This window comes from Salvelinus namaycush, chromosome 29, assembly GCF_016432855.1.
Source record: "Salvelinus namaycush isolate Seneca chromosome 29, SaNama_1.0, whole genome shotgun sequence".
NCBI lineage: Eukaryota > Metazoa > Chordata > Actinopteri > Salmoniformes > Salmonidae > Salvelinus > Salvelinus namaycush.
In genome coordinates this window covers 18,051,881-18,068,193 of record NC_052335.1, presented here as the reverse complement: position 1 = coordinate 18,068,193, position 16,313 = coordinate 18,051,881, and the positions used below count along the sequence as shown (strand labels likewise).

At 40.4% G+C, this 16,313-nt stretch overlaps 1 long non-coding RNA gene across 1 annotated transcript; it reads right to left on the bottom strand.

Annotated features, from left to right (window-relative positions):
- Positions 1 to 14,314: 14,314 nt before the first annotated feature.
- On the bottom strand, positions 14,315 to 15,422 carry LOC120024043. Its single transcript, XR_005472800.1, has 4 exons — positions 15,379 to 15,422; positions 15,192 to 15,207; positions 14,591 to 14,791; positions 14,315 to 14,490 (listed from the first exon to the last, which is right to left on the bottom strand). It is a non-coding gene; the product is annotated as an uncharacterized LOC120024043 (long non-coding RNA).
- Between the last annotated feature and the right edge of the window lie 891 nt (positions 15,423 to 16,313).

The following is a 16,313-nucleotide window of genomic DNA, read 5'->3' as shown; positions in this document are numbered from 1 at the left end:
ATTAGGAGACGCAGGCAGCTAATTAGCACTGTCACGCTGTCACACTCTGACCTTAGAGAGCCTTTTTATGTCTCTATTTGGATTGGTCAGGGTGTGATTTGGGGTGGGCATTCTATGTTGTGTTTTTCTATGTTTCTTTATTTCTATGTTTTGGCCAGGTATGGTTCTCAATCAGGGACAGCTGTCTATCGTTGTCTCTGATTGGGAACCATACTTATGTAACCGATGTGAAATGGCTAGCTAGTTAGCGATGGTGCACGCTAATAGCGTTTCAATCGGTGACGTCACTCTCTTTGAGACCTTGAAGTAGTGGTTCCCCTTGCTCTGCAAGGGCCGCGGCTTTTGTGGAGCGATGGGTAACGATGCTTCTTGGGTGACTGTTGTTGATGTGTGCAGAGGGTCCCTGGTTCGCGCCCGGGTCGGGGCGAGGGGACGGACTAAAGTTGTACTGTTACACTTAGGTAGCCCTTTTCCCTCCTTTCAGTGTGGGAGGTTAACTTTGTTTGTGGCACATAGCCCTTAAGCTTCACGGTTGTTTTGTATTGTGTATTGTTTTTGTCGGCGTCATTTCTAATAAAAAGGAATATGTACGCTTACCACGCTGCGCTTTGGTCCAGTTCTTTCAATGGGCGTGACACACGCCTGCTCGCGCTCTCCCTCTCTCTGGCGCCCTTAGGCCCTCAGACTGCCTATCTTTACGCACACCTGTCCCCTTCATTACGCGCACCAGCGCCTCATTGGACCCACCTGAACTCTATTATTATTATTATTTGATTGCCTTCCCTTTATCTGTCTGTTTCTCACGTTATTCCCTGTGTCAGCATTGATTTCGTTACTTTGTCCTGTCCAGACGCTGGTCCTGTCCTGTTTTATTTCTGTAGTTGATTAAATGTTCTCCCTGTACCTGCTTCCTGTCTCCAGCGCCATGCCTTACAAGCACAGGTAGTCGACTCTGTCTTCCGTAAACACACGCTGTAACATGGAGATACGGCGGTGTGGTAACACTAACCCTATAAAAGGTGTGTATCAATTTAACCTTTTGTTTTTTGAAAATAATTTCTCGCTGATATGAAAGATAAGGTCCTTAATAACCTATCTGGCGCAGGGGTCCCGCTAGCGACCCACTGACAACATCCGGTGAAATTGCAGAGCGCCAAATTCAAAATACAGAAAGTGTAATATTAAACCTTCATGATAATACAAGTGTCATACATGATTCTTTAGCTTAGAATCTTGGCAATCTAACCGCATCGTCGGATTTCAAAAAGGCTTTACGGCGAAAGCACAGCATTCGATTATCTGAGGTCAGCGCCCCACAACAGCATATTTTTCAAACAAGCACAGGCGTCACAAAATCCCAAATAGCGACAGAATAAGTCACTTACCTTTGAAGATCTTCCTCTGATCACAATCACAAGAGTCCCAGGAACTCAATGAATGGTTGTTTTGTTCGATAAAGTCCTTTATTTCCCAAATAGTCCAATTAGTAGGCGTCATTGAGTTCAGTAATCTACCCGTTCAGAATGCAGACATAGGAGTTCCAAAAGTTACCAGTAGAGTTTATCCAAACAAATCAAACAACGTTTCTAATTCATTATTAGGTACTCTAATATCTAAATAAACGATAATATTTCATACGGAGCAAACTATTTTCAATAGCAAAGGAAAAGAACGTAGCGCACGCTCTCGGTCATGCGCTCAATGAGACGAGTTTTGCCATAGGACTTCCTCAGGATAAACAACTATTCCTCGTTGGTTTTTAGAATACAAGCCTGAAACCATTTATAAAGACTTGACATCTAGTGGAAGCCATAGGAACTGCAATTTGGGAGGCGAAAGTCTTTGATTTCAATAGCTTAAGCTTGGAATTGGCTGGCAGGTCAACAGAAAAAAATTGGTCCTCGGGTTTTCGCCTGCCAAATCAGTTCTGTTATACTCACAGACATAATTTTAACAGTTTTAGAAACTTTAGAGTGTTTTCTATCCAATACTACCATGCATATGCATGCATGTCAAGAATTTTCCTAATCTCTTTAACTGCTTCTTCAATAAGAGGACAGTTCAGTAGTCCACTCTGACTCTCATGGAACAGACAGTCCACTGTGAGTATTCTATCACTTATGGTCACTAGTCTGCTGCTGTCAGGTACAGTGCACTCTGGGTTCAAATAGTGACGCAGGACTACCAGAATGGCATCTTTATCATCTATGTTTTGTAATGGACAAAAAAGAGAAAAGCATAGACCCTAAAAATAAAAGTACCAATGTTTTGGTTTAGATCACTGCCCAGACAACTATAAGCCTAACCTAAGATTTGCCTTAAACATTATTTAAATGAATGGTAGGCCTTTGTCCTGTTAAAATAATTACCTCTGCATTCCACTGTGGATCTGTAAGGGAAGTGAACACGGAACAAAACACTGGCTGCTCCGGACTAGAGAGCGTCGCTGGAGGCTCCGGACAGGAGGGAGACTCTGACTGCGCCGGATAGGAGGGAGACTCTGGCTGCTCCGGACTAGAGAGCGTCGCTGGAGGCTCCGGACTAGAGGGCGTCGCTGGAGGCTCCGGAATAGAGGGCGTCGCTGGAGGCTCCGGACTGAAGGGCGTCGCTGGAGGCTCCGGACTAGAGGGCGACGCTGGAGGCCTCGTGCCATAACTCCTCACTGGAGGCTTCGTGCCATGGATCATCACTGGAGGCTTCGTGCCATGGATCATCACTGGAGGCTTCGTGCCATGGATCATCACTGGAGGCCTCTTGCCATGGATCATCACTAGAGTATTCCTGCCATGGATCATCACCGGATGCCTCGTGCCATGGACCATCACCGGAGGCTTCGTGCCCTGGATCACCACTGGAGTGGATAGACACACAGGAGGCCTGGCTCTGGGAGAAGGCACAGGACTCACCAGGCTGGGGAGACATGCAGAAGGGTTAGGGCTTAGCACAGGCACAGGACTCACCAGGCTGGGGAGACATGCAGTAGGCCTTGTCCTTGGCCGAGGCACCGGATGCACTGGACAGTGGAGGCGCACTGGAGGTCTCGAGCAACGAGCCTGCACAAAGAGATTTTATTTTGCAAGTAATGTATTTTTTTCTCTCAAAGATAGGTGTCAAAATTGTTGGTACCCCTAAAGATTATAATACACTGAGTGATTAAAACATTAGGAACACCTACTCTTTCCATGACAGACTGACCAGGTGAATTCAGGTAAAAGGTATGATCCCTTACTGATGTCACCTGTTAAATCTACTTCAATCAGTGTAGATGGAAGGGAGGATACAGGTTAAAGAATGATTTCTAATCTTTGGGACAATTGAGACGTGGATTATGTATGAGTGCCATTCAGAGGGTGAATGGGCAACACAAAGATGTAAGCGCCTTTGAACGGAGTATGGTAGTAGGTGCCCAGCGCACCGGTTTGAGTGTGTCAAGGACTGCAACGCTGCTGGGTTTTTCACACTCAACAGTTACTTGCGTGTATCAAGTTGGCTGGACATCCAGCCAACTTGACACAACTGTGAGATGCGTTGGAGTTAACATGTGCCAATATCCCTGTGGAACGCTTTCGTCACCTTGTAGCATCCATGCCCTGGCGAATTGATGCTGTTCTGAGGGCAAAAGGGGGTAAAACTCAATATTAGGAAGGTGTTCCTAATGTTTTGTGCACTCAGTGTAAATAAAATCAAACAAAATGATATCTGCGTTAATATTAAACTTTTTAAAATTCATCTCAGTTTAAGAAACTGTATTGTGGCCTTTCATGGCTTCCTCTGCCACTGGGGTATAAAAATGACATAACAGGCGTGTAAAATCCATCTGTCATCCATCATCATGGGGAAAGGCAAAGAACTCAAAAATAAAAAGAGACAAACGGTTGTTGACCTTCATAAATCAGGGAATGGGCACACAAAACAATAGTTAAAAAGAACAGAGTAAACCAAGTGTTAACCTCTAACGAGTCACCCTCCCGGATCCGGGATCCTCCTCATCAAAAAAGCTGTCTAGCATAGCCTAGCCTAACGCGACAGGGATATCATATAATATAATTTCATGAAATCACAAGTCCAATACAGCAAATGAAAGATAAACATCTTGTGAATCTAGCCATCATTTCCGATTTTTAAAATGTTTTACAGCGAAAACACAATATATATTTATATTAGCTCACCACAATAGCCAAACACACAACGCCATGTATTCACCATGTTTCCACCGCAAAGGTAGCTTTCACAAAACCCACAAAGAGATAAAATGAATCACTAACCTTGAACAACTTCATCAGATGACAGTCTTATAACATCATGTTATACAATACATTTATGTTTTGTTCAAAAATGTGCATATTTGAGGTATAAATCGTAGTTTTACATTGCAGCCACCATCACAAATAGCACCAAAACAGCCAGAATAATTACAGAGAGCTGTAACGGCTTTCTTCCTGGGATGAAGGAGAGGACCAAAATGCAGCGCGGCTAGTGTTCAACATGATTTAATAAAGAAGAGACAATAACGTGAACACTATACAAAATACAAAATAACAAATGTGAAAACCGAGACAGTCCTATCTGGTGCAGAACACAAAGACAGAAGACAACCACCCACAATCCCCAACACAAAACAAGCCACCTATATATGATTCTCAATCAGGGACAACGATTGACAGCTGCCTCTGATTGAGAACCATATTAGGCTGAACACAGAAACAGACAAACTAGACACACAACATAGAATGCCCACCCAGCTCACGTCCTGACCAACACTAAACAAGCAAAACACACAAGAACTATGGTCAGGACGTGACAAGAGCAACGTGAAATACATAAATACTCATCATAAAACATTTATGAAAAATACATGGTGTACAGCAAATGAAAGATAAACATCTTGTGAATCCAGCCAACATGTCCGATTTTTTAAGTGTTTTACAGCGAAAACACAATATATATTTATATTAGCTCACCACAATAGCCAAACACACAATGCCATTTATTCACCGCCAACATAGCTTTCACAAAACCCAGAAATACAGATAAAATTAATCACTAACCTTTGGACAACTTCATCAGATGACAGTCTTATAACATCATGTTATACAATACATTTATGTTTTGTTCGAAAATGTGCTTATTTAGAGGTACAAATCCTGGTTTTACATTGTGAATATGTAGCCATGATGCACCAAATTGTCCGGAGATATTTTGGACAGTCACGTAATCTAACCAAAGAACTCATCATAAACTTTACTATAAAATACATGTTGTGCAGCAAATGAAAGATACACTGGTTCTTAATGCAACCGCTGTGTTAGATTTAAAAAAAATAACTTTAGTACAACATACAGCTTGCAATATTGTGAGACAGTGCTCACCTATTCTCCGCCTTGTTGGAGCCAACATATTCCACAAAAATACGAAATAACATCATAAATATTCTCTTACTTTTGATGATCTTCCATCAGAATGTTGTGCAAGGAGTCCTAGTTCCAGAATAAATCGTTGTTTTATTTTAGAATGTCCATTTCTTCTGTCGAATTAGCAACTTTGGCTAGCCATGTGGAGGGCACATGTCCAAGAAATCTTTGCGCACTGAACGAAAAATTCCAAAATTCCCAATAAACGTCGAATAAACTGGTCAAACTCGGTTGAAAATCCTACTTTAGGATGTTTTTCTCATATGTATCCAATAAAATCAGAGCCGGAGCATTTCGTTGTGTATACGTAACGCATTTCAGAAGACAATGTTAGGTTTCCTGGTGCGCAGTTTCCTGGTGCGCAGCAAGGCGTATGAAGTGCATACAGATCCATAAATATAAGCCAGTTGAATAGGCAGGCCCTGGCACAGAGCCCCATTGTCAGAATTTTCACTTCCTGTTTGGAAGTTTGCTGCCAAATGAGTTCTGTTTTACTCACAGATATAATTCAAACAGTTTTAGAAACTTCAGAGTGTTTTCTATCCAATAGTAATAATAATATGCATATTGTATGATCTAGAACAGAGTACGAGGCCGTTTAATTTGGGCACGATTTTTTCCCAAAGTGAAAACAGCGCCCCCTATTAAGAAAAAGTTTTAATGTAAGTGTTGTCAAGCAGAGACTGTTACCCAATCCCAAATTGACTCCTATCACCTATCCACTTCGGACTTGTAGATCTGAGAAGAGTGGAGTGTTAGGATGCAATTTCATTACAGGGATAGGCAATTAAAAAAACTGAAATGTGCAATTAAAATTCAGGAAACTCACAGTAGGCCCATTGACCTTTTTCTTGTTCTTCTCTTGTTCTTCTCTTATTTTGGGTCGCCTGGGCATGGGGGTCATCATTCTATAATATTCAAGTACAGAACTGTAAATCGGAGATCCAGTGTCCTACACTGGATCCTACAGGACCTTAGAAGGTTTTATTATGAAAACTGCAATAAGGACCATCATGCATGGACCAATATGCATGGAATACATAAATGGAGACTCCACAAGCAATAATAATTATGATTCAAGACATTTGGCCATTGAGTAGCCTCAACAGCATTCTGTAGGGTAGCACCATGGTGTAGCCAGAGAACAGCTAGCTTCTGTCCTCCTCTGGGTACATTGACTTCAGTACAAAACCTAGGAGGCTCATGGTTCTCACCCCCTTCCATAGGTTTACACAGTAATTATGACAACTTCTGAACGACATCCTCCAACCTATCAGAGCTCTTGCAGTATGAACTGACATGTTGTCCACTCAATCAAAGGATCAGAGAATTAATCTAGTTCTGAAAGCATAAGCTATAGCTAGCCAGCACTGCAGTGCGGTGCATTAATGTGGTGAGCAGTTGACTCAGAGAGAAAGACAATAGTTGAACAGTTTTGAACAAATTAATTTCCTCCAAAATTTAGAGAGAGATAAAGATACTTGGTAGAATGTTTTAAAACTTTCACTTATCTATCGAATGCAGTTAGCTAGTTTAGCCTACTCAAACACCCAGCTCAAACAGAGGATGCTATGTTAGCTAGCTGGCTATGGCTACCCAACACTGGAACTCTTCCAAGTCAAGGTAAGCTTTTGGTTTTATTAATTTACTGCCACCGGGACCTGCCTGTGTAACTGGAAAATTGCATTGTACTGCATGATTGTAGCGGGTTTACTAACACATTAGTTCTAGTAGTTCTCATTGACTATGACTTGACAACGATGTAGGCTGTGCGTAGCGGTTAGCGATCATGATATGAAGGTTTGGCTCGGGAAGGTTTTTCACCTGGTCACAGACAGCTGATATGTTGTCCACTGAAGTCCACAAAGGGAAAAGGTGAGAGGAGGAGAGGGCATAGATAGTTGTGAGAAGGAATTATATATACAACTTGCAAAGTGATCATGCTGTTTTTATGTGGCTGTTATGAAAGTGAACTGTGTTTGCGTGTGATCAGGGGTGCACCTTATCGTAAAATGTTATTCATAGGCTAGGCTGTAGCAACCTCAAGATGGGTACAGTGAAAATTTGAGTCATGCACAAAGTAGATGTCCTAATCGACTTGCCAAAACTATAGTTTGTTAACAAGAAATTTGTGGAGTGGTTGAAAAACGAGTTTTAATAACTCCAACCTAAGTGTATGTAAACTTCCGACTTCAACTGTAGATATAACTTTTTTCATTCAGATTTATCAGAGGTAGCACCCACAGCACCCTTACTTCCCCCGGCTATGGATAGCTGTAGTTTTAGTTTAAAGTTGACGCAGCTTATTGACCATTTGCCAATTGGCCTTTCTGAACAAGTGCAAACTGCTATTTGCGACTTCACAACTGGTAAATACCACCTTCCCATTTGGTTGACAACGCAGCATCTCTCCTATCCCAACACAGGTTCATGTTCTTAATGTCAAAGTGTAATGATGACTATTTGTGCTTCATCAATGACTCACTCATACAGCAACTGAAATTCTATGACTTTAATATTGAGAGAAAGGGCAGTCAAAGCAGAATAAAGTGACAACACAGAATATACAATAAGAGTAGGCCTACAATATTACATGAGCATCGTGCCATCTTAAACTAAGATACTATCCTGATTGATAGAGGTAGGTAGAGAATATGCTTAATTAGGCTTTATTCATTATTTTTATTGTATAATTAAGTCAGTTTCTGTGTCGTCTGTAATTTCTACAGTTTATTCCACTGTTTATACCTACTTGCTCTATTTCCATTAGGTTAGGATAAATCTCATTGTTTCTTTCTAGAAACAATCAAAAATACAGCCAAACAAGCCCCAAAAAATAAACAGCCCAACAGCAAATGGTGATGTCTGGCAACCTGTAAGATAGTAGTAAACATAAAAGCTGTATGTTAGTTAGCTACAGTAAAGTACAATTATCACAATAGTGTCAATGTTTCAGAAATGCAAACAATATAACCTCTCATAGTACATAATTAGCAGAGTGAAATTCAAAATGGTGGTGAGATAATACCTCAGAATGTATATTACGCTTCTTCAGAATCTCTTTGACTGCTGCTTCATTGCGATGACACTCCAATAGTCCCTGGCTCTCATGGAAGAGACAGTCCACTGTGAGTATTACATCACTTCTGGTCACTAGTCTGCTGCTGTCAGGTACAGTGTAGTCTGGGTTGAAGGTGTGATGCAGTACTACCAGAATGACAGGTTTACCAGCTGTCAAAAGGAAAACAAAATACACTTCACCTCATTACCATTTTATTTTGTTTGCCTATTCCAATTCATTTTGGATGGATTGACCCTGTCCTGACTAGATTACCAGGAATCTGCTGCAGTGCTGCTTCAATATCAGTACCAGCACGAGAGACGATGGGACAGAAAGCCATGATGACATCACTCTTCTCTTGTGACATCACTTCAGTGAAGCCTCCTCCAAGTTGTCTCATAAACTGGATATGAGAACCCATAGTCTTGCCAGTGGTGATGGTGTAGTACTTCATCAACCTTGGCACCTCTGTTTTGTAATGGATAAAAAAGAGAAAAGTCAAGTATAGACCCTAAAAATAAAACTTAAGATCTGACCTTAAACATTCCTCAAACATTCTATAAAATAAGTGGTAGGTCTGTGTCCGGTTCAAATAATCACCTCTACGTTCCATTGTGGATCTGTAAGGGGAGTGAACAGAGAATTGTTTTTTATTAATCATGTAACAGACAGAAAAAAAACATATCTTACTGTATAATATAACAGCCAGTGTGCAGACAATGTAAATATTTCAAGTAATCTTTCACTTTCATTCTGACTATGACATATCCCTCTGAGATAAGCTATGCAGTCTCCCACCCACCTCCCCTCTTGCCTTTATTTGACCATGTGATCTACAGGAAACAAGTGAATTGCTCACATCTATTTTACACCCATATAATTGGCATCATAAACCCCATTATATTTTCATGTCTGCCCCAGTAGCCTATACACACCACATCAATTTGACTTATTCATAAAGCACAGTGGTGTTAAATAAGATAACAATGAAGGATGAACAATGAGCAATGCATGAAAATTCAGACAGGTGATCTCCCAAGAACAACTAATTTGCAACATAATGGCTGTATTTACACAGGCTGACCAATTCTGAAGTTTTGACCAATATTTGACTAAAGAGCTGATCTGATTGTTCAAAAGACCAATTAGTAGAAAAAAGATCAGTGTTGGGGCGCCTATGTAAACGCAGCCAATGATCCCATGACTCATTCTGTGTGCCTATCAATTTGGAAATGATTATCCGTCTTCGTTGTCATCTGTCCGGATATCAATTGAACAAACGATACAGATCCGCCTTTAACTGTATCATGTGTCAGTTAGTGCTGAATGTAAAGAGGAAAATTGACTTACTGAACCATAATGGTGTGTGAATTTCTTTGGATGATGACTATTGAAAGACAATCTGACTACCTTCTATGATGCCCAGAGGAATGTGAAACATAGCTTGATGGAAAAGAGGAGGAGAGATGGTTTTATCAGAAACAGTTTCACTTTCATATTCAAGAGACACTATAGTAGGCTTTTAAAACTGCAGCATCACCTGTTTTTTCAACTGGCATTTGGTTAAATATTGGCATGCCCTAGTTAACCATTAGCCTGTGAAACAACCTTAAAAGCCTTTACGACATTCATTGTAAAAGTAAAAGTATAACTTGTCACCAACGCTATGAGTATTATTCATACAGAAATCACATCCAGTATTGTTAGACACTGTCATTGGACCAGCTACAAGGCTTGGGGGCCATGTGGGGGAATGCATATAGGGTAGAAGTAGCTGATCTGGAATCTGTTTTGCGTCTGCTCAACACAAAACCTGTTCCTACTGGTTGGCCGCAAGAAACTGCCCCTTTTACAGTTGTGGTGAATGAGATGAGAATCTCATTTGTTGTCTTCACTAAGAGGGCGTTTCGGGATTGAAGTAATCTCAAAGAAGGTATGCAATACGGAGAATCAATAATGTAGTATTTGTCTTTGCCAGAAGATACTGACTACTGCTACGCTTGTTTACACTAGCTGCACTGAGGTCGGAACACGAATATGGTTATATCAAGACACCGTGAAGCCAGAGGCAGATATTGGTCAGAAAACGTACCTCAATGCAGGGATGGGATACAGTATGCCAAATAACTTCCCTTTTCGTCCTCATGATAGCTACCTGAAGCCACAGAAGCCGTTATGGAATGGCACGTAGCGTTGAACAACAAAGGAGCTGATTGGCTGACATTGCCATTCTAAATGGCTGTGGTGGCTACTGCTAGGGCAGTTTTCTGTAAAACTAGCAGTATTTCAATTTTCTCAATTAATCAGTGTAGAAAAGGTAACATTTTGAGTACAGTGGCATATACTAGGATTGTGCCGAGTAGTCGGACAAAATGAGTATCACCACTGATATGGGCAATTTTCTGTATAACTCAGCTGGCTGTCTGTAAAAATAAGGGCGGGCTGTACGTTGATCCTGCTGCTCTGATTGGATAGAGTGAAGCTGTATTTCTCCAGCCACTTGCTTCATAATTTCACCCTATCAGTTTTCCTTGCATGTTTTTGGTCTGATCATTTAGATTCAGGGGTGGTCGGTGTCCCGTTTAAGATTATTTTTTAATGAGCACGGCACATATTGGATGACTGTAATTCATATTCCATTCACCTAGCTCAATGTAACATCGATAGGTGTAGGCAACAACATTATACTAGAATTTCGACTGTACCCATCATGAGGTTGCTACAACATAGCCTATGAATACCATTTTACAATACCGTAGGTGCACCCCTGATCACACGCAAACACAGTTCACTTTCATAACAGCATGATCCCTTTGCAAGTTGTATATATAATTCCTTTTTGCAACCATCTACGCACTCTCCTCCTCTCACCTTTACCATTTACTTGTGGACTTCAGTGCACAAAACATCAGCTGTCTCTGACCAGGAGAAAAACCTTTCCAAGCCAAACCTTCATATCATGACCGCTAAACATACCCTACATCACTGTCAAGTCATAGTCAACGAGAACTACTAGAACTAACGCATTAGGAAACCAGCTACAATCATGCAGTACAGTGTACAGTCAAAAGGCAATTCTGCAGTTACACTGGCGGGCCTTGGTGGCAATAAATTAATAAAACCAAAAGCTTACCTCGACTTGAAGAGTTCCAATGTTGGATAGCTGTCACGACGTCGGCCGAAGTTTGTCCATCTCCTTGTTCGGGAGGTCGACGTCACCGACCTTCTAGTCATCACTGATCCATTTTCCATGGGTTTGTATTGTCTTCCATCACACCTGGTTCCAATCCCATCAATTACATGTTGTGTATTTAACCCTCCGTTTCCCCTCATGTCCTTGTCAGTGATTGTTTATTGTAAGTGTATGTGTACATCTGTACTAGTGTGCGTCGGGTTATTGTCACGATCGCGTGGAGAGACGGACAAAGGCGCAGCGTGATTGGAGTTCCACATCTTTATTAAGTGAAACTTAAAACAAACAAACAACGACCGTACAGTACTGAGGCGCTACATGCACTCTCTCAAAAACAATATCCCACAAAGCAGGTGGGAACAGGGAACCCTTAAGTATGATCCCCAATTAGAGACAACGAACATCAGCTGCCTCTAATTGGAACCATACCAAGAGCACCAACATAGAAATATATAACCTAGAACACCCCCTAGTCACACCCTGACCTACTACACCATAGAGAACCAAGGGCTCTCTATGGTCAGGGCGTGACAGTTATGTTACCCATTGATTTTTATTATTATGTTTTCGGGTGGGTTTTTGTAAATAAACTGCGCCGTTGGAAACACAGTTCTTTCTCTCCTGCGTCTGACTTCTCTGCCGCCAGTTCACACCCTTACAATAGCCATAGCCAGATAGCTAACATAGCATCCCTCTCTGTTTGAGCCGGGTGTTTGAGTAGGCTAAACTAAGGGTGATTGACCGTCATCTTGAACTTCTTCCATTTTCTAATAATTGCGCCAACAGTTGTTGCCTTCTCACCAAGCTGCTTGCCTATTGTCCTGTAGCCCATCCCAGCCTTGTGCAGGTCTACAATTTTATCCCTGATGTCCTTACACAGCTCTCTGGTCTTGGCCATTGTGGAGAGGTTGGAGTCTGTTTGATTGAGTGTGTGGACAGGTGTCTTTTATACAGGTAACAAGTTCAAACAGGTGCAGTTAATACAGGTAATGAGTGGAGAACAAGAGGGCTTCTTAAAAAAAAACTAACAGGTCTGTGAGAGTCGGAATTCTTACTGGTTGATAGGTGATCAAATACTTATGTCATGCAATAAAATGCAAATTAATTACTTAAAAATCATACAAATATGATTTTCTGGATTTTTGTTTTAGATTCCGTCTCACAGTTGAAGTGTACCTATGATAAAAATGACAGACCTCTACATGCTTTGTAAGTTGGAAAACCTCCAAAATCGGCAGTGTATCAAATACTTCTTCTCCCCACTGTATATATATTTACTTTTGGATTCTCATTTTTCAGGGGGTGCGGCAGCACACCCAGTACGCCTACTTCCTGCAGCTATGCATAGCTGTAGTTTTAGTTTATGGTTGACGCAGCTTGTTTGCCTTTAGCCAATCAGCGTTTCTCAACGAGTGCAAACTGGTTTTTACGACTTCACAACTGGTAAATACCACCTTCCCAATTGGTTATCAACGCATTATCTCTCCTACCCCAACACAGGTTCATGTTCTTAATGTCAAAGTGTAATGATGACTATTTGTGCTTCATCAATGGCTCACTCATTAAGCAACTGAAATTCAATGACTTTAATATTTAAAAGAAGGGCAGTCAAAGCAGAATAAAGTGACAACACAGAATATACAATCAGAGTAGGCCTACAATATTACATGAGCATCGTGCAATCTTAAACTAATACACTATCTTGATTGATAGAGGTAGGTAGAGTAGGTGCTTTATTAGGCTTTATTCATTATTTTTAATGCACAATTAAGTCAGTTTATCTGTGTTGTTTGTGTAATTTCCACAGTTTATTCCTCTATTGCTGTTTAGACCTACTTGCTCTGTTTCCATTAGGTTATTCCTGAAAGAAACAATCAAAAATACCACCAAACACAAAAGAACAAGAAAAATAATGGGCCCAACAAATGCAAATGGTGATCTCGGGCAACCTGTAAGATAGTAGTAAACATAAAAGCTGTATGTTAGTTAGCTACAGTAAAGTACAATTATCACAATACAGTCTATGTTTCTGAAATGCAAACAATATAACCTCTATAAAAACATGTCATAATTACCAACAACTACATATATGGATTATATAGTTATTAGTTATGAATATAACGTGTATATAAGCAACTGTAAATAGTGTAATGTTGTAGAATTTAGTTTTAATTAACGATGGACTTACAACGCCTGACTGCCCTGGTGCAATCAAGGATACTGGAAGACACCATCTGGAAATTAAAACAATCGGAAAACGACACATTGGCTTCAGAACCCTCAGAATAGTATGGAGGTTGTACTGTATATTTACTACATTACTAGCTACACGTAGACCTCTGAATAGGACTTTGACCAACAATACAAAAGCTGAAGAAATCATGACAAAAATAGGCCCTGCTTTTAAAAAAAATCCCAATATGAACATTGGTTGAGAGGGTATAATGCAGTATAATGCTGATGTATTTTGTCATTTGCATTGGTTTGTCATACCATGAGCAGACCCATACAGACAGATCCAGATTCAGTTTGTCAAAGAATTCAAGATTAAAACATTATCTTTAGATCTCATGGTACATAACTAACAAAGTGAAACAAAAAATGGCAGTGGTGAGTTAATACCTCAGGATGTATATTAAGCTTCTTCAGAATCTCTTTGACTGCTGCTTCATTGCGATGACACTCCAATAGTCCCTGGCTCTCATGGAAGAGACAGTCCACTGTGAGTATTACATCACTTCTGGTCACTAGTCTGCTGCTGTCAGGTACAGTGTAGTCTGGGTTGAAGGTGTGATGCAGTACTACCAGAATGACAGGTTTACCAGCTGTCAAAAGGAAAACAAAATACACTTCACCTCATTACAATTTTATTTGCCTATTTTCTGATTCATTTTGGATGGATTGATTCTGCCCTGACTAAATTACCAGGAATCTGCTGCAGTGCTGCTTCAATATCAGTCCCAGCACGAGAGACGATAGGACAGAAAGACATGATGACATCACTTTCCTCTTGTGACATCCCTTCAGTACAGCCTCCTCTGATGACGAGATGTCTTGTCAAATCCACATGAGCACCCAAGGTATTGCCAACAACAAATATGAAGAATCTCACCATCCCTGACATGCCTTTCGAGACATAGACAATATGAAGAAAATGTAGACATAATTCACACTATCTAGATATAATGCGTTATATTTTTAATTGTATTACATCAAAAGTAGTTCAAGGGGAAGAATACACTAGTAGTCCACTGTGCTTATTTGGTAATAAGGCAATCCAGTTATCAAGATGAACTATGTCTTTGAAACGAGACAGGAGGCACTTCCTTCATAATAGTTTTTCAAGTGAGAAAGTGGTGGATGTGGTTTTGCAACTGAAGTCAAACACTGCCTCCATCTGTTTAAAGTCTGTTTTTCTTACAGGCATCAACATTGATCCCCCAATAGCAGTTTTCTTAAATGACAAGGGAATGTAGATATTGTACATATATATAATTTTAATGTATGATTTAAAGATAGTACTTACTTCCAAGAAACGTGTGCTGCAGCAGAGAGAAAGTTAGCAAATTATATACAAAAGGTATCTGTATAAACTTTGTATTAAAGCTATATGTATCAGACTAAAAGATGACATCATATAGTGGTATACAATTGTTGGGTATTTTGTCAGCTGTTGAGTAAAGCGGCAACTCCTAAAATGAAAATATACATACTGGCCTGTTTCTGAGATCAGGGATGTCCACGACAACATCTATCACCTATGAATACAATATTTCAATACACTGAATAAAGAAGTTCAGTACACTTTGATTAAAAATAACAAATACTCATATTTAAATGAAAACACATTATTTACACTCTTGGACCCTGTCTAATAAAATGCTTCAGTTAAAATGTCTCCTTTTGCATGTATTGTTTTTGCTAACCAGCTAAGTCTGGTTTGTGTGTCCAATTCATGAATGATCATGAATGAATGATGGATATACACATAGAACATGGGTGAACTACCTTTGGCTTCATGTTCAGCAGCTTCAGAATGTTACCAACTGCTGCTTTGTTGCGAGGACAGTTCAGTAGTCCTCCCTTACTCTCATGGAAGAGACAGTCCACTGTGAGTATTACATCACCTCTGGTCACTAGTCTGCTGCTGTCAGCTACAGTGCACTCTGGGTTAAAAAAAGTGATGCAGGACTACTAGAATGACATCTTTACCATCTGTCAAAAGAATGAGGGACAAACAAAGCATTTATTCATGTCATTAGCCACTTGATACATGTTCTATCTAGATCAACTCTGATATGGAGATAGAAGAGATAGAATTGACAGTAGGATAGTTTGAGGATACTTTGGGGGTTGGCTACCTGGAATCTGCTGCAGTGCTGCCTCAATATCAGTACCAGCACGATGGTACAGAAAGCCATGATGACATCACTCTGCTCTGGTGACATCACTTCAGTGAAGCTTCCTCCAAGTTGTCTCATAAACTGGATATGAGAATCCATAGTCTTGCCAGTGGTGATGGTGTAGTACCTCATCAACCTTGGCACCTCTGTTTTGTAATGGATAAAAAGAGAAAAGTCAGGTATAGACCCTAAAAATAAAAGTAGTTGGTTTAGATCACTGCCCAGACATCTATTAGCCCAACCTA